Source organism: Schistocerca cancellata, chromosome 4, assembly GCF_023864275.1.
Source record: "Schistocerca cancellata isolate TAMUIC-IGC-003103 chromosome 4, iqSchCanc2.1, whole genome shotgun sequence".
NCBI lineage: Eukaryota > Metazoa > Arthropoda > Insecta > Orthoptera > Acrididae > Schistocerca > Schistocerca cancellata.
Window position 1 is genome coordinate 741061742 of NC_064629.1, and position 19918 is coordinate 741081659.

A 19918-nucleotide genomic window follows, 5' to 3' on the forward strand; every position below is an offset into this window, starting at 1 on the left:
ATACGGTGCGTGGATGAGGGTGGTCTCTATCACTACTTGTCATTTCCCCTCCAGTTCCACTCGCAAATACAGCAAGGAGTAAACGATTGTCTGTACGCCTCCATATTCGCCCTAATTTATCGTATCTTATCTTCATGCTTTTTACGCGTGATGTATGATGGCGGCAATAGACTCAACCAGTCCAAGTTGTAAATTTCTTTTTACCTTTTATTTACTCAATAAAGAGTTTCGGGCAGAGATCCATTTTCAAATCATCACAACAGAACCGAAAATGGCATTTTAGAATATGTCAAAAAGTGCAGTGAACATTTACAGTGCATAAATAGAATAGCAGAAGGCTCTCCGGACCGCAGATGGAACGTCTGGGAGTGGGTCCGACGGGCGCGCGGACCGCAATGGGAACGCCCGGAACCGCAGCGGACGGTAAACAGAACGGCTAGCGCTCCAGCAGGTTGTAGCGACCAGAACCGGACCACAGAGGGAACGCCTGCAACCGCCAGTTGAGGGAAAGGCCACAGACATAAATACTCCGAGCGGAGTAGCCGTAGAGTGCGCATCGCATTATACTCGAAGTCAAGCTGTGAATAAACCGCGCGCCTGGCCGCGCGGAGAAAGCAGAACTATTGTGTTCTGGTTCCAATGGTTCAAATGGCTCTGAGCACTTTGCGACTTAACGTCTGAGGTCATCAGTTGTCTAGAACTTAGAACTAATGAAACCTAACTAACCTAAGGACATCACACACATCCATGCCCGAGGCAGGATTCGAACCTGCGACCGTAGCGGTCGCTCGGTTCCAGACTGTAGCGCCCAGAACCGCACGGCCACTCCGGCCGGCCATTGTGTTCTGAGTTGGGGTGTTAGCGAGTAGGGAGCGACTAGCGTATGCAAGTTGTTTGGGGCTAGCCTGAACTGATAGCATAGGGACTTTCCACGGCCAGGGCCTCTGCTATGGCCGGACCAGCCTGCATCGTATAAGCAATGGACATGGTAGGGAACAGGCCAGATTCCGCGGATAGGGGCCCGCTCCCACAAGCCGACCTGCCACACCGACGACGGATAAGCCGACACCTGGAGAAGAGCCCATCATGGAGGCTACACCTCAAGACACTGCCTCGAACCCGACTAAGTTCTACTTGGGCGAACTACTGGCCAAACAATAACAACAGATTCCCGACATACTGCACCAAACGCAGTTACGACGAGCAATGGCAATCAAAAGCATTCGACCTGGGAGACATGGTAGCGACACTGAGGAAGAGGAACGCCACATTCGCTCCTCCTCAGAAGAATCTCACGCCTCGGAGACCGAGAGCAATGGCGCCAACACAGACCTTGACGACTCGCACATGGCGTGCAGCCGGCCGCGGTGGCCGTGCGGTTCTGGCGCTGCAGTCCGGAACCGCGAGGCTGCTACGGTCGCAGGTTCGAATCCTGCCTCGGGCATGGGTGTGTGTGCTGTCCTTAGGTTAGTTAGGTTTAAGTAGTTCTAAGTTCTAGGGGACTTATGACCTAAGATGTTGAGTCCCATAGTGCTCAGAGCCATTTGAACCATTTTTTGAACATGGCGTGCAACCCTTCAGACTTGAACCCATCCTGTGAGCAGGCAGACAGTGCCGGCTTCCAGATGGTCACCAACAAGCGAAGAAGAAGGAAAACCACCGACCAGCCGAAACCACTGTAGAAGCAACGAAGAGGGCAAAAACCAGCTCACCAACGTTTGCTGTACCAGTCAGCAACTCATACGGGGAACTACAGGAGGAGGCGGAAGACCAACACCACCCCCCGGCAACGACGACAGCAACTTCATCAGAAAAGCCGCTGCCGCTTGAGGTCTACCACACGAAAGACTACCTGCAACTTAACACAGAAATTAAGAAGAACATCGAAGGCGAACATCGAGAAATTTACAAAGGTGACCACATCAGATACCATTTCACATCAATGGAAGATTACAAAAAAGCCAACAACTTCTTGGAGGAGAATAACCTTCACTACTTCACGCATGAGCTCCCCAAAGACCGCAGTCTAAAAGTGGTAATGAAAGGAATACCTGAAACGGTACTCCCTGCAGACTATAGTCAGCATCCTCATTGGGAGAGGACACCATATCAAAGACATCCACCAACACAACCCTAGGGTTGAGAAGAAGAAGAAACTCAAGCCATTCCCAGTATACGTAGTCTCCATCCCAAAAGAGAAGAAATCTGACCAAATTTTCAACGAAAAATACATCTTGGACACGCGAGTGCGAGTCGAAAACTACGAGCCACGAGACAGACCATCCCAGGGTAAGAACTTCCAGCGACTCAGACACACCGCTAAGTACTGCAGACTGCCACCACAGTGGGTAAAGTGCACTGGCCCGCACCCATCTGCGGCCTGCAAACTCGCCCCAACGGAATAGTGCACATGCATCCTCTGCGGAGAAAACGGGCACCCAGCAAACTTCAGAGGCTGCCCAGAATATCAGAGGGCCCTAAAACCATTCAGGCCTTCAGTCAACCTCCGAGGCACCCAACCCAGCCGATCAGCGCCTGCGACTGCACCCCCACCACCACCCAACACGGCTGAGCACTTTCCACTAATGAGACAACGCCCACCAACGTGGACCATGGCATGCGGCCGCCAAGCAACCCAGACGCCACAAGAAGGAGCAACCATGGGAGTTATAGGCGACGCCATGAAACAAATCACATCACTTTTCAAGTCACTATTCAAACCGGAAAACGTCGCAAAAATCAAGACAACAGCAGCAAACATCCAAAAAGCCACCGACCCATTCTCAAAAGTCTTGGCACTACCTCAGGGAATAAATGGTTCAAATGGCTCTGAGCACTATGGGACTTAACATCTGAGGTCATTAGTCCCCAAGAACTTAGAACTACTTAAACCTAACTATCCTAAGGACATCACATACATCCATGCCCGAGGCAGGATTCGAACCTGCGACCGTAGCGGTCTCGAACATTTTATCACCGAATACAACATGGACGTACTACTTGTCAACGAGACCCACCTCCGCGGAAATGAAACCTTAGAACTACGAAACATGTTCGCCTGCCGCACGAAGAGACAACTCAGAAGAGGAGGCGGTACAGCAGTCTTCGTCCGCCGATTGCTAATCCACCACCAAGAAGATTTCCCCCGTCGAAACCGTCTGTAAGCTACCGCTGTCACAGTCCACACCAACACAGGAAACATCACATTCGTTGCCACATACTAACCGCCACGTGCAGACCTCTTGAGAGACAACTTGGAAACACTCACCAACCTGTCACCGGCAAGAATCATCAGCAGAGACTTGAACTCGAAACGCCAGTTGTGGAATTCTCGAGCGAACAACAGAAGCGGAAACCGCCTGCTTGGATTTGCAGAAGACCTCGAAATCGAAATCCACGGACCAGACGAACCTACATATATTCCGATATTCCAAATCCACAACCCTGACGTCTTGGATATTGTTCTAACCAAAAACATCCCTGCAGAAGTGCAACTCACAATAATCAACGACCTTTCCTCCGACCATCTGCCAGTACTCATCGCACTACGTTGTATACAACTCTCCAACGAACGGTGGACCACTAAAACAACCGACGGGGAGTCATACCGAAGAAACCTGAGCAACACCATCAGACCAACGCTATCCTTACGAACAAAAGAAGAAGTAGCTATGGCAGTAGACTACCTGACGCGAAAGATACAGACTGCGATCAAAAAGGCCACCACAACCACAGAGATCCAGATGCCACACACAACAGAACTGCCACCCCTGCTACAGGAGCTGAGGCACCCGAAAAACAGATATCGCCGCAGGTGACAACGGTACAGAAACCCCATAGATCGGAGAGAAATGAATAGACTACAGCGCGGACTCCGAGACCGCCTAAAAGACTGGAGACGGCAGAAGTGGGAAGACAAGATGGACTAGTTCTACATCCAACAGAAACAAGAAAGGAATCTGGTCAAAATGATCCGTTGTCACAAGGAACCCAAACGAGCCATTCCCCAACCATGGCCTCACCTTCAAACCCTTAGAGATCGCCGAAACCTTTGCAGAAACATACGAGCTGCAAAATACGTTACCAGACTACGAGCTCGACGAAGATGAAACGCGAGAAGAAACCGCCACGAACCAGCACTTAGAAGAGCTCAGGGAACGCCACACCAATGCCCAGCAACTTCTCACGACGCCGAAGGAGGACAAGAACATCATTCGGCTTCGGAAAGGGAAGTCGGCGCCATTATTAGACAGAATCAGAAATCTTCACATGAAGGAACTACCGCGCAAACCACTCGTGCTACTCACACGTATTTAGAACAGCTGCCTCCTACTTTCCGCAACAGTGGAAGATAGCAAGGACTATTCCGATCCCGAAGTCAGGGAAAGAACTTCAACACCCGACGAGCTGCAGACCAAAAAGTCTCCTGAGTACCTTAAGCAAAATAATTGAAAGAGTGGTGCTAAAGTACATCCAGCAAACCCTTAATAGAAGATGGGACAATCCGACCGGAACAGTACGGGTTCCAATGAAAACTATCGGCCGAAATGCATGTCGTACAAGTAGTGGAACACATCACCAGTCACCTCAACGTCTCACAATCCGCAGCGGCGGCATTCCTCGACTGGGACAAAGCCTACGACAGAGTGTGGCATGCCAAACGAATCAACAAACTGGCCACCCGAACGTCAATTCCGGACTGCTAAGTGCAACTAATAGCGGACTATGTCATTGACCGCCAAATAACAGTGACAGTGGAAGGGAAGAAATTCAGCACAAAGACCCTAACAGCTGGCATACCGCAAGGTTCGGTGCTCTCACCATCCCTATTCAACGTCTTCATCAGCGATCTGCTATTGGAAAACAACGTTCACCTGGCACAATTCGGACACGGCATTGTACACGAGCCATCGGCAACACTTCGACAGTATAAACCGCCTCCAAAGACAGATGAACAAAGTAGTCACCTGGTGCCGCAGTAACAAAGTGGCGCTAAACGCAGACAAGACGAGGATGGTTTAATTCGGCAAGAAAAGACCCAGACTAGACGAAATCCAGGTCCTAGGCCGACGAATCTAGTGGTCACGATTAGTCAAATACCTAGGCGCAGAACTGGACAGCAGTTTATTTTTGCACCTTCACATTCAGGACAAAAAGCAAAAATACACGCAAATAGCCAAGGCCCTGATTCGGTTCTTCATCAGCGAAGACTTGAACCAGGACACCAAACTACGACTCTACAAGGTAACAGTCTAGCTCTTCTATATGGCAGCTCGGCTTGGGGGATCGCCTCTAACACGAAACTGAAATCCCTGCAGGTAGTACAGAACTCAGATGGATACTCCCCCCCCCCCCTGGGAAAGCATTCAGGAACTCCACGCAGCCACCCAAGTGGATACCCTATTACTAAAATGTAGACTTTCACGGCCGGAAATATCATGTCCATTATAATTATCCGGGCTGTTATGCCGTGGTCGGTTGACGAATTCTGTGTCGATTCCCAACGTTTCGTCTCCGACTGCGGGAGAAACGAAAATGGTAGTTTTACAGTATACCGGAAACCCACGCAAAAGGACCGTTATTTGCACCGGGATTCGAACCACCACCCACAACAGAAGCGGGGTGTTATCAAGACGTTAGCGGACAGAGCTAGAAATATTTGTGAACCTGAGCTGCTCGACGCTGAGGTGGAACATCTCCACAATGCACTAATGAAGAACGGATATTAGTCCGCCGAAATAAAACGTGCGTTGAGGCACCCACGCAGGAATCATACTAACGTACAGGCTATTGCAAAATCTAAGGTTTTCCTGCCGTTTGTTAAAAATGTAACGGAAAGAATAGGGAGGATCTTGACGAAGCGAAATATTACCGTAATTTACAAGCCCACCAGGAAGATACAGGAATACCTTAAGCCTGCCAAGGACGCTCGCAAACCACTGGAAAAAGCTGGAGTGTATAGGATCCCATGCAGCTGTGGTGATGTTTATGTGGGTACCACTAAAAGAACTGTTTCTAAACGTTTGGAAGAGCATAAGGGAAATTGCAGAAGAGGAGAAACGGAACGATCAGCTGTTGCGGAGCATGCTTTCCAGCCAGGGAACCACAATATTCGTTTCGAGGAGACGCAAGTACTAGCGGCCACAAGCGGATATTACGAAAGGCTCTACAGGGAGGCAATCGAAATCGCTAAACACCCTAATAATTTCAACCGTAAGGAGGAGGGTGTGAAATTAAACAGCATATGGATGCCGGTGTTAAAGAAGATGTGTACCACCCGCCCACTACTGGGTGATGGCAACGGCGATCGACGGCGACGGACAGCGGCCAATTGCACTGACGTTTTCAAAACACGTGACGTCACGCCGCGGCGTGGGAGCGCGCGGGCACGGAATTTAGCGGCAGTCAGTAGCGAGCCAGTGGGTGTGTTGGACCTTCCATCGAGCTACGGTCCCCCTTGAAGATGTCTCCCGCAGTCGGAGACGAAACGTTGGGAATCGACACAGAATTCGTCAACCGACCACGGCATAACAGCCCGGATAATTATAATGGACAAGATACCCTATTGTTAGCCATAAAGAAGAAGGCCAGGAAAATGTATGCCGAAATAGAAAACCACAGAGACACACTCCCGCAATTAACTCAACTGGCAGTGACCCGCCCCCGACTAGAACAACGATTCAAAGTACCAATTTGCCTGATAGAAGAAGAGGACTAGAAACCAGATCTTGACAACCCAACAGGAAAATAATATACACCAATGAAGGTCGGATAAGTGCCCCTGAGGCCCAGGGACGCCTGTCCATTTAAATGTAAATATTGTATATAATAAAGGTTGTTAAAAACCAAACCTTCCTCCCTTACACGGCGAGTCGCATAAGCGACGGGCCTGCACACACACACACACACACACACACACACACACACACACCACACAAAAAGCTCGAGGAGCAGTCTCAGGTCGTACCTGATGAATGTTACGAGCTACGTTACCGAAATATCGTGCAAGAACGACTCTGATATCCGGCAGAGCACCCGACAACCCAAGATATAAATTGATCGTAATTGTCACTTTTCGTAGTGAGCTATATTTTTCCAGTAATCGGATTACATTCGCCAGGTAGCTCAAGTGGGAATCCCTGGGGAAGGGGAGGACGATGTTCTTTTCAAGGAACACTAATGTCAACCGACACTTGAAGCTGACTGCCGTAGGATTCTACTGCCGCCAACAATTCGAATAAGGACCATGAAGAAAAGGAACGAGAAATTGGCGATGATAAGGAGCCATATAGGTAGTCTTTTTCCCTAGCTCTATTTACTAGTGGTGTAGGAATGGAAATGACTAGTAGCCGTACAGGATACTCTCTGCTGCAATCATATGATGGCTTGCAAAGTAAGCATATAGTTGTAAATATCGATTTAGTCTACCTATTAAAATGTCCTCCATCCATCTATAGGCACACAAAACTCACGGAAGAATCTTGTCTCTTATTTATCAAGAAAACAAAAGATCGAACTCTGCTGTTGATAATATCTCGGTAAAAATCTTCATACTAGCTTCTAGTTTTATCATTGCAGTCACTTCACAAGACAGATGTGAGTGGTTGTAATATGTTTGCTCACAAAACTTGGAAAAAGCATTTTAGAGATCATCTCTCAACTCCCCTTTCGTCAGAGAATCGCTTACCTGCCGTATTGTCACGAATCTTCCAGTCTTTGGTATATAACATTTGAATCCACATGATTTCCACGAGTAAGAGATGACCCCCACCAAATCACAAACCCCTAATAACTCCTTCAAAATCCCATCACGTTCGAAAGCACTGTTCCATTAGTTAAAAAGCTATCTAGTAGTCCACCCATGAAATGATATCAAATTGTTGTTGTTGTGGTCTTCAGTCCTGAGACTGGTTTGATGCAGCTCTCCATGCTACTCTATCCTGTGCAATCTTCTTCATCTCCCAGTACCTACTGCAACCTACATCCTTCTGAATCTGCTTAGTGTATTGATCTCTTGGTCTCCCTCTACGATTTTTACCCTCCACGCTGCCCTCCAATGCTAAATTTGTGATCCCTCGATGCCTCAGAACATGTTCTACCAACCGATCCCTTCTTCTAGTCAAGTTGTGCCACAAACTTCTCTTCTCCCCAATCCTATTCAATACCTCCTCATTAGTTACGTGATCTACCCACCTTATCTTCAGCATTCTTCTGTAGCACCACATTTCGAAAGCTTCTATTCTCTTCTTGTCCAAACTAGTTATCGTCCATGTCCCACTTCCATACATGGCTACACTCCATACAAATACTTTCAGAAACGACTTCCTGACACCTAAATCTATATTCGATGTTAACAAATTTCTCTTCTTGAGAAACGCTTTCCTTGCCATTGCCAGTCTACATTTTATATCCTCTCTACATCGACCATCATCGGTTATTTTACTCCCTAAATAGCAAAACTCCTTTACTACTTTAAGTGTCTCATTTCCTAATCTAATTCCCTCAGCATCACCCGACTTAATTTGACTACATTCCATTATCCTCGTTTTGCTTTTGTTGATGTTCATCTTATATCCTCCTTTCAAGACACTGTCCATTCCGTTCAACTGCTCTTCCAAGTCCTTTGCTGTCTCTGACAGAATTACAATGTCATCGGCGAACCTCAAAGTTTTTACTTCTTCTCCATGAATTTTAATACCTACTCCGAATTTTTCTTTTGTTTCCTTTACTGCTTGCTCAATATACAGATTGAATAACATCGGGGAGAGGCTGCAACCCTGTCTCACTCCTTTCCCAACCACTGCTTCCCTTTCATGCCCCTCGACTCTTATAACTGCCATCTGGTTTCTGTACAAATTGTAAATAGCCTTTCGCTCCCTGTATTTTACCCCTGCCACCTTCAGAATTTGAAAGAGAGTATTCTAGTCAACATTGTCAAAAGCTTTCTCTAAGTCTACAAATGCTAGAAACGTAGGTTTGCCTTTTCTTAATCTTTCTTCCAAGATAAGTCGTAAGGTCAGTATTGCCTCACGTGTTCCAACATTTCTACGGAATCCAAACTGATCTTCCCCGAGGTCGGCTTCTACCAGTTTTTCCATTCGTCTGTAAAGAATTCGCGTTAGTATTTTGCAGCTGTGACTTATTAAACTGATAGTTCGGTAACTTTCACATCTGTCAACACCTGCTTTCTTTGGGATTGGAATTATTATATTATTCTTAAAGTCTGAGGGTATTTCGCCTGTCTCATACATCGTGCTCACCAGATGGTAGAGTTTTGTCATGACTGGCTCTCCTGAGGCCATCAGTAGTTCTAATGGAATGTTGTCTACTCCCGGGGCCTTGTTTCGACTCAGGTCTTTCAGTGCTCTGTCAAACTCTTCACGCAGTATCTTATCTCCCATTTCATCTTCATCTACATCCTCTTCCATTTCCATAATATTGTCCTCAAGTACATCGCCCTTGTATAAACCCTCTATATACTCCTTCCACCTTTCTGCTTTCCCTTCTTTGCTTAGAACTGGGTTGCCATCTGAGCTCTTGATATTCATATCAAATTACGGCATATAAATATCACCCTCTACATGTCCTGATTTCCTTTATGGTATTCCTATGATTACTACGATAGATATACGACAGTGAATGGTGTCAGAGACTTCGTTGACAGCATAGTCTCTCTCTCTCCCTCTCTCTCTCTCTCTCTCTTGCCATTACTTTTATAACGGAGTAAAACTACGAACTATAAAAACTTCGCTTACATCACCTGGCAGAGAACTAGATAAGATATTACCGCGACTCTCTCTTCCGATATTTCGAAAATAAATACCGCCTGTGTATTGACATCTAGCATATGTGGAGATCCTATTAAATATACACATATTAGTCCACAGGATCAGGTGGCCAGTGATCAAAGTCTCTTGCACAGACCTGTGTACAGTTTTGTCACATACAGTAACAGGACCATAGCGCAAAGACCACCAGTCAGGAGAGAGGATTCCTGTGTTGTTCTTACATAAGCAGTTTAATACATTGTTTATCTGCTGTAACATATACAAGCAGCGTATGCCCACAACTTTGAACACCGCAATATGTTTTGTTTTCCTACCATGGCCTAGCGGTCTGCTTCGAGTGCTAAACTGGAATGGACACATTTAGATGCATCGGCTGTCACAGAAGTCTGAACATCGCATGTTGTAAGTTAACTGCTCCCACAACACACAGGATGGTTGAAATAAAAGATAGAGGCCACGTTTCTTATTGATAAAAATGTAGACGACATCACAGCATGTGAAAACTGGAGTACCACTGTGGAGTGTCTTGTGGCGGAACAAGTGCTGTACCATTGTGAGAGATACAGAGGCTACCGAGTGTGCGGAGACTTCCCCTGTTCACTACAGCAAGGACCACGTCATCACAACGCGCCTGTGCCCAGTGAAAGTATTGTGCCATATTCTACGAATGAAATTTAAAATTAAAATAACTTATCAAAACTTTGTCAGAGTATGCTTCAGTATATTAATGTAACCATTGCGAACTCTCAGACTAATCTAATGAATACGATTCACTAAATATATTATTTTAAGACAAAATAAGTGGTGTTAAATAACGAAGCTATAAAGCTGAAAGCTGTTCAGAATGTGCAACTGTACGTCAAAATCAAAAGTAACAGGTCTCAACTTGATAGGAGCAATATTTTGCTTCAAATTGGCGTTTATACAAAAATTAGAGGACGCTAAATATTAGACTCAGGAAGATGAAAATTCGAATGCAGCATAAGTTTTATATAAAAACGTTAACTATGTAACGCTATTAAGCTACCTCTAATAGTTTTCAAGTTATTTACTAAAATCTAAATTTGGAATGAAAAGTCCCTATTCATAACAGATTAGGTATATTTGTATTTGTTATAGACAGTTCTGTTTAAAACACTCGATTACGCTGACAGAGTAATAAAACAGTACCAAGTTTCAAGACTTTAGTGTAAGTAACAATCATTACAAGGAATCTTAAAGTGGCAGTTCAGGTGTCATGATCTACTGTCGGTTACGTGCTAAAAATTCTAGCTGACAAAGTTCAAATGCAGTCGAGCTTAAACTTTTTCTGTAACTATATCCAACTTAACTACAGTCATAAATATAATAAAGAAGTTTGTAAATTATTAGACGACATAGATATTAATTATTACATGTCCAAGAAAGGGGCCATTTAGATGCTTCTACCTGTGCCTGCAGTGTTTGATATCAGATGTTCCGTTCGGAGGTCCACTGCGCCTATTTATAAACACAGCCAGTGAGGCAAAGAGAAGAGATCACCTCGCTCGGAGATATCAATCTGGTCGCGTCAGTCAAATACATGCGTTCGTTGTGCCTCGGATGACGTCACAGTCAGGCAGCTGTCAAACGCGTTTTTAGAAAAGCAGGAAGTGAACTCGCGAGGACTGTACACCGTACTGGATCGCCTAGATTTCACGAATGTAATTGTTTGTGTGCCACCTGTAATTCTGACAAAACTGCGTGGCAAGTGGCTAGATTATTTTCCACTTTTTAGGTGGGCAATGATCTTTGATGATTAGAAGTCATGGTGATAGGCCATTTCCCTTGGAACTTACCGTAGAGGTCCCCTCCGAACTTCTAATAGTGCTGTTTCCGATAGGGACGTCATTATTATTATCAGGTATATTATTACGTTCGTGCATGTGAACTTTTACTGACTATATCTGTCAGTCAGAACTGAAGGCTTTTATTTATAGTCATAGTTCCTTGATGTCGCTGAGTAAATAGCAAGATGGAACATTTTCTTTCAGTCCGCAGCTCGTGGTCGTGCGGTAGCGTTCTCGCTTCCCACGACCGGGTTCCCGGGTTCGATTCCCGGCGGGGTCAGGGATTTTCTCTGCCTCGTGATGACTGGGTGTTATGTGATGTCCTTAGGTTAGTTAGGTTTAAGTAGTTATAAGTTCTAGGGGACTGATGACCATAGATGTTAAGTCCCATAGTGCTCAGAGCCATTTGAACCATTTTCTTTCAATGGGCACCAGAATAATGTAGGCTTTCAGACTGGAAATTATGGTCAGTATTTTCTCCATCGCCTTCCGGCTGACTGCAAAAAATAGTTTTCAGGCTCTTCTAAACGACGACAATATTTTATCCTCTGTCTCACGTCGTCATGTCACGGATTGCGCGGCCCCTCCCGCCGGAGGTTCGAGTCCTCCCTCAGGCATGGGTGTTTATGTGTTATTCTTAGGATAAGTTAGTTTAAGTAGTGTGTAATTCTAGGGACCGACCACGTCAGCAGTTTGGTCCCTGAGGAATTCACACGCATTCCGCCTCACGTATGGTTCTAATCAGGAGGAGGAGGATATTAGTGTTTAACGTCCCGTCGACAACGAGGTCATTAGAGACGGAGCGCAAGCTCGGGTGAGGGAAGGATGGGGAAGGAAATCGGCCGTGCCCTATCAAAGGAACCATCCCGGCATTTGCCTGAAGCGATTTAGGGAAATCACGGAAAACCTAAATCAGGATGGCCGGAGACGGGATTGAACCGTCGTCCTCCCGAATGCGAGTTCAGTGTGCTAACCACTGCGCCACCTCGCTCGGTATATGGTTGTAATCAATCGGGAACTGAACAGTAAATGTGATCGGTACAAATGAGGCAACTCAGTAGGCATCAACAGAATACGGAAGTGAAATGTGCCAAAACCAGCGCGAGAACACTGTTAAGAATTTGCTCACAAGTGTGGAAACTAAATTGTGAATGTTAGCCACAGCAACCTTGACCGTACCAGGAGGAGGTAAGAAGATAACACTACATCATGGCTACCACCTACGCTGAGGTTAGAAGAAGACGCTGCATCATCATGGAGTTATGTGGACCTGCAAGCTATTGCACGCGCTCACCGGTGCCCAGTCCCCCCTGCAGCTACTGCATTAGGCGATATTCAACGTGCGGTTCTAGGCGCTACAGTCTGGAGCCGAGCGACAGCTACGGTCGCAGGTTCGAATCCTGCCTCGAGCATGGATGAGTGTGATGTCCTGAGGTTAGTTAGGTTTAATTAGTTCTAAGTTCTTGGCGACTGATGACCTCAGAAGTTAAGTCGCATAGTGCTCAGAGCCATTTGAACCATTTGCTACTGCTGCCTGCATTACGTCGCAACACGTCACATCACGTTTGTTGGTGCTCCGCGCCAGCATCGCTCGTCGATGTCAAGCAATTACGTTAAATCAAGAATATTTAATATATTTGTTAATTGCTTCTGTCAAGCTATTAAAAATGTAATCTAATGATAAGGATGTTGTGAAAGTTAAGATGGAACCAGTCTATGACGATCAATCCTGAGAATTTGAAACTGAAGTTAATAAGAATGGTTCTATCAAAGTAATAAATCCAAAATCTGAAGATGATTTGTCGAAAATAGATTCGGAGGTAAATTTCAATGTTACTTAGAAGTTAGAATAATTTCTGATGATGAGGTAATTGAAGTTGAGGTCAATATGAATATGTACAATTAATAATATTATCAGATAATTAAACCGACTTAAGTGTTTCTGAAATTCAACGAAGACAAGGAATGCTATAAACTCCTTTAAAACAGGCGGAATTTCCAAGTGACAAAGTAGAGACATCAAATTGCATGCAATTACTGTTTTCTGAACTTGAATCACATCATAAAGGACAGAACAATAAGATGGAATCCAATAGTGAACACTTAAGTAGCAAGATTGAGTCTAGTAATAAAGAAGTAAATGATTGTAATAAGGAAATCAACAATAAGCGCCGGCCGGTGTGGCCGTGCGGTTCTGATGAGGATGATGATGTTTGGTTTGTGGGGCGCTCAACTACGTGGTTATCAGCGCCCGTACAATTTCCCAACCTTTGCTCAGTCCAATTTCTCCACTTTCCTGGATGATGATGAAATGATGAGGACAACACAAACACCCAGTCATCTCGAGGCAGGTGAAAATCTCTGACCCCGCCGGGAATCGAACCCGGGACCCCGTGCTCGTGCGGTTCTAAGCGCGTCAGTTTGGAACCGCGTGACCGCTACGGTCGCAGGTTCGAATCCTGCCTCGGGCATGGATGTGTGTGATGTCCTTAGGTTAGTTAGGTTTAAGTAGTTTTCTGACAGAGTAGAGGCAGTAGAACTACAAGCAGAGGAACTAAATACTAGTATTACTAACATAGAAAATAGAATAACCTTTAGTAGCTCGTGTAATAGTACTGTACAGCACTTTGCTTCAGTTAACGCCGCTTTCATCGGATGTTGACTTCTTTTCGTTTTGATCCAGACAAACAAATTCATCCATTAGAGTTCTGGAATGATTTTGAGGATGTTTTGCGTAATACATGGTTAGTACGAGAGAAAATTTCGCTAATAACAAGTAATTTGCCAAGAGATACTTTGCGACGGTCACCTGAAGTAATGATTACATGCAAAACTCTTTCTGAATTTAAAACAATTTCTTGATGAGTACTGATCTCACAACAAACAAAATAATGTTTTGAGAGAATTTTGAAGTGGCAAAAAGTTTCCTCCAGACCGTGAATCAGTTCGAGCTCTCTAGAAAGTGGATTTTACGGCTGTCACATCTTACAGAAAGCATGAAGTCGGAAAGGACTATCATGGGACTAGAAAGTAAGCTTGGTACTGTCAGAAAAGAATCATTCCCACACCTAGAGATAATTTGTATAGTTTCACTGAGTATCTGGAGCGAGAGGAAAGAGTAGATGGTGTTGATGAGCAGGTGCAGAGTGACAATACGAGGGCTATTCGGAAAGTAAGGAACGATAGGTCGCGAAATGGAAACCACAATGAAAATCAAAACTGTTTTATTTGCAACAGTTAGCTACAACTTCCAGCTACTTATCTCCATAATCGCCGATCCGACTTCGACGTTTGTCGTAGCGTTGTACGAACTTTGCAATGCCCTCGTTATAGAAGGCAACCGCCAGTGCTTTACGCCAATCCTCTACGCTGGCCTACAGTTCGTTGTCTGTGCCAAAATGTTGTCTTCATAGCCAGCGGTTCATGTGAGCAGAGATGAAACTCAGAGGGAGACAATAAGGGCTGCATTGTGGGTAATCAAACATTCCCAATTGTATACGATGCAGGAGCGTCTTCATTGCCCCTGCAGAATGGGACTGAGAATTGTCTTGAAGAACAAAACGGCACGACAGTCACGTAATGTTGGTGGCAAAGCTTCAGGCGAAATTTCTCACCAGGCCCTCATAGTTGGCGGGAGACACTATTGTTCTAGGTATCTTTGTTTGCTCCCTGTGTGCTCAGAACTAAAAATAACGACGTAATGAGATCGACGGGCATACTAGAGCCACTACCCAACACACCTGTGCAAAACTTCATCGGATTTTCACTGTGGTTTCCATTTCGCGACCGATCGTTCCTCACTTTCCTAATAACTCTCGTAGGTCTTCTAACAATCATGTAAATAACCGAAATAATGACAGTGGGAACGTGAATGTTACAAGTATGGAGGTTCAGAATACACGACCTAATTATCGTGGTCGAGGCCGTGGCAGAGGAAAAAGAATTAGAGAGCCACCACGCTTTCGCAGTAATTATTATGACAAAGGCAGAAATGTAAATAATGTGCCGTTGAGACAAGACGAAGAGCTACCCATTCAGATTCTGAATCGAATGGATACAATAGGCAGCGTGTGGGTAACTAAAACCCGTCTATGACGAAACTGGCGCCCACCAGGTGGAAACAGTTACACAGCGAGTAACAAAATCACATGCCACATTAAGTCAGCACACTCAAATCGATAACAGGGATGATGAAATAGGAACAGCCGCACCAGTGATGTGCTACACCACTCCAGTTATATAGCTGTCAGCATTTCGGACACATTAGAAAAATGGGTCAAGAAGGAAAATGAAAGCGCTACAGATATTAGTGAGGAGCAAATTAACGGGTTTGAATCAGATAAAGACGAAGAAGAGGAAAAGGTTTACATCTCCGACAATAATGGAAATATGAAGGTTAACCTTTCTGTAGAGGAAGTAGGGTCAGTTTTGCACGGTTTTGAGCACGAGGAGTAGTTAGATGAAGGGGCTAGCAATAATATCGATGGCTGGGAACCTATTAGACGTATTGAGTTTCCAGAAACTGTAAAAGCAGACTGCAGTATCATAGATAATAATGTTATGAAGAAACGCAGCTCCTCGGAGCTAGAAAGTAGTTTATGATGTGCAGCAAATGAAAGTAGAAGATGTATTGGTGGACAGGTTGGAAAAGACAGCTGCAGATGTAGAGGCTGACGACCCCGTGAATCTAAGCATAAATCTACTTGCAACTGAACAAAATTACTGTTCTTTAGCTGGAGACAGATTGAAAAAGATTTATTAGAAGGCTTTCATAAGAACCTATTCAAAGTGGAATAACTCATTTTATTATAAAAACTAACATCTCAGGAGTAACAGTGCGTTGTCTTCATGATAGTGGCAGTGAAGCAAGTCCTTTGTTCCAAGCATTCTTTGATTCTATTCCTAATAATAGTGAATTAATTATCAACATCTACATCTACATCCATACTCCGCAAGCCACCTGACGGTACCTCTATCGGTTCTCCCTTCTATTCCAGTCTCGTATTGTTCGTGGAAAGAAGGATTGTCGATATGCTTCTGCGTGGGCTCTAATCTCTCTGATTTTATCCTCATGGTCTCTTTGCGAGATATACGTAGGAGGGAGGAATATACTGCTTGAATCTTCGGTGAAGGTATGTTCTCGAAACTTTAACAAAAGCCCGTACCGAGCTACTGAGCGTCTCTCCTGCAGAGTCTTCCACTGGAGTTTATCTATCATCTCCGTAACACTTTCGCGATTACTAAATGATCCTGTAACGAAGCTCGCTGCTCTCTGTTGGATCTTCTCTATCTCTTCTATCAACCCTATCTGGTACGGATCGCACACTGCTGAGCAGTATTCAAGCAGTGGGCGAAAAAGCGTACTGTAACCTACTTCCTTTGTTTTCAGATTGCATTTCCTTAGGATTCTTCCAATGAATCTCAGTTTGGCATCTGATTTACCAACGATCAACTTTATATGATCATTCCATTTTAAATCACTCCTAATGCGTACTCCCAGATAATTTATGGAATTAACTGCTTCCAGTTGCTGACCTGCTATTTTGTAGCTAAATGATAAGGGATCTATCTTTCTATGTATTCGCAGCACATTACACTTGTCTACATTGATATTCTATTGCCATTCCCTGCACCATGCGTCAATTCGCTGCAGATCCTCCTGCATTTCAGTATAATTTTCCATTGTTACAGCCTCTCGATACACCACAGCATCATCTGCAAAAAGCCTCAGTGAACTTCCGGTGTCATCCACAAGGTCATTTATGTATATTGTGAATAGAAACGGTCCTATGACACTCCCCTGCGGCACACCTGAAATCACTCTTACTTCGGAGGACTTCTCTCCATTAAGAATGACATGCTGCGTTCTGTTATCTAGGAACTCTTCAATCCAATCACACAATTCATCTGATAGTCCATATGCTCTTACTTTGTTCATTAAACGACTGTGGGGAACTGTATCGAAAGCCTTGCGGAAATCAAGAAACACGGCATCTACCTGGGAACCCGTGTCTATGGCCCTCTGAGTCTCGTGGACGAATAGCGTGAGCTGGGTTTCACACGACCGTCTTTTTGGAAACCCATGCTGATTCCTACAGAGTAGATTTCTAGTCTTCAGAAAAGTCATTATACTCGAACATAATACGTGTTCCAAAATTCTACAACTGATCGACGTTAGAGATATAGGTCTGTAGTTCTGCACATCTGTTCGACGTCCCTTCTTGAAAACGGGAATGATCTGTGCTCTTTTCCAATCCTTTGGAACGCAACGCTCTTCTAGAGACCTACGGTACACCGCTCCAAGAAGGGGGGCAAGTTCCTTCGCGTACTCTGTGTAAAATCGAACTGGTATCCCATCAGGTCCAGCGGCCTTCCCTCTTTTGAGCGATTTTAATTGTTTCTGTATCCCTCTGCCGTCTATTTCGATATCTACCATTTTGTCATCTGTGCGACAATCTAGAGAAGGAACTACAGTGCAGTCTTCCTCTGTGAAACAGCTTTGGAAAAAGACATTTACTATTTCGGCCTTTAGTCTGTCATCCTCTGTTTCAGTGCCATTTTGATCACAGAGTGTCTGGACATTTTGTTTTGATCCACCTACCGCTTTGACATACGACCAAAACTTCCTAGGATTTTCTGCCACGTCAGTACATAGAACTTTTCTTTCGAATTCATTGAACGCCTCTCGCATAGCCCTCCTCACACTACATTTCGCTTCGCGTAATTTTTGTTTGTCTGCAAAGATTTGGCTATGTTTATGTTTGCTGTGAAGTTCCCTTTGCTTCCGCAGCAATTTTCTAACTCGGTTGTTGTACCACGGTGGCTCTTTTCCATCTCTTACGACCTTGCTTGGCACACACTCATCTAACGCATATTGTACGATGGTTTTGAACTTTGTCCACTGATCCTCAACACTATCTGTACTTGAGACAAAACTTTTGTGTTGAGCCGTCAGGTACTCTGTAATCTGCTTTTTGTCACTTTTGCTAAACAGAAAAATCTTCTTACCTTTTTTAATATTTCTATTTACGGCTGAAATCATCGATGCAGTAACTGCTTTATGATCGCTGATTCCCTGTTTTGCGTTAACTGTTTCAAACAGTTCGGGTCTGTTTGTCACCAGAAGGTCTAATATGTTATCGCCACGAGTCGGTTCTCTGTTTCACTGCTCAAGGTAGTTTTCAGATAAAGCACTTAAAAAAATTTCACTGGATGCTTTGTCCCTGCCACCCGTTATGAACGTTTGAGTCTCCCAGTCTATATCCGGCAAATTAAAATCTCCACCCAGAACTATAACATGGTGGGGAAATCTACTCGAAATATTATCCAAATTATCCTTCAGGTGCTCAGCCACAACAGCTGCTGAGCCAGGGGGCCTATAGAGACATCCAATTACCTTGTCTGAGCCTGCTTTAACCGTGACCTTCACCCAAATTATTTCACATTTCGGATCTCCGTCAATTTCCTTCGATACTATAGCACTTCTTATCGCTATAAACACGCCTCCCCCTTCACTGTCCAGCCTGTGTCTGCGGTATACATTCCAATCTGAGTATAGGATTTCATTACTGTTTACGTTTGGTTTCAGCCAACTTTTTGTCCCTAGTACTATATGGGCATGGTGACCGTTTATTAATGAGAGCAGTTCTGGAACCTTTCTATAGACGCTCCTGCAGTTTGCTATTAGCACATTAATATTGTTATTCCCTGTTACATTTTGCCTACTCCTACCTTGCTGCGTCTCAGGAGGCGTCTTGTCGGGCCTAGGGAGAGAATTCTCTAGCCTAAAAAACCCACATGTGCACTCCACACGTACTCCGCTACCCTTGTAGCCGCTTCCGGCGTGTAGTGCACGCCTGACCTATTCAGGGGGACCCTACATTTCTCCACCCGATAGCAGAGGTCGAGAAATTTGCACCCCAGATCTCCGCAGAACCGTCTGAGCCTCTGGTTTAAGCCTTCTACTCGGCTCCAAACCAGAGGACCGCGATCAGTTCTGGGAACGATACTACAAATAGTTAGCTCTGATTCCACCCCACGAGCGAGGCTTTCCGCCTTCACCAATTCCGCCAATCGCCTGTACGAACTGAGGATGACCTCTGAACCCAGACGGCACGAGTCATTGGTGCCGACATGAGCAACAATTTGCAGTCGGGTGCACCCAGTGCTCTCTATCGCCGCCGGCAGGGCCTCCTCCACATCTCGGATGAGGCCCCCCGGCAAGCAGACAGAGTGAACACTGGCCTTCTTCCCCGACCTTTCCGCTATTTCCCTAAGGGGCTCCATCAACCGCCTAACGTTGGCGCTCCCAATAACTAATAA

The 19918-nt window shown here is 45.1% G+C and overlaps 1 protein-coding gene across 1 annotated transcript in view; it reads right to left on the minus strand.

Annotated features, from left to right (window-relative positions):
* Positions 1–19918, minus strand: part of LOC126184415 (homeobox protein GBX-2-like) — a 436306-nt gene that overhangs the window by 267140 nt on the left and 149248 nt on the right. The window lies entirely within an intron of this gene.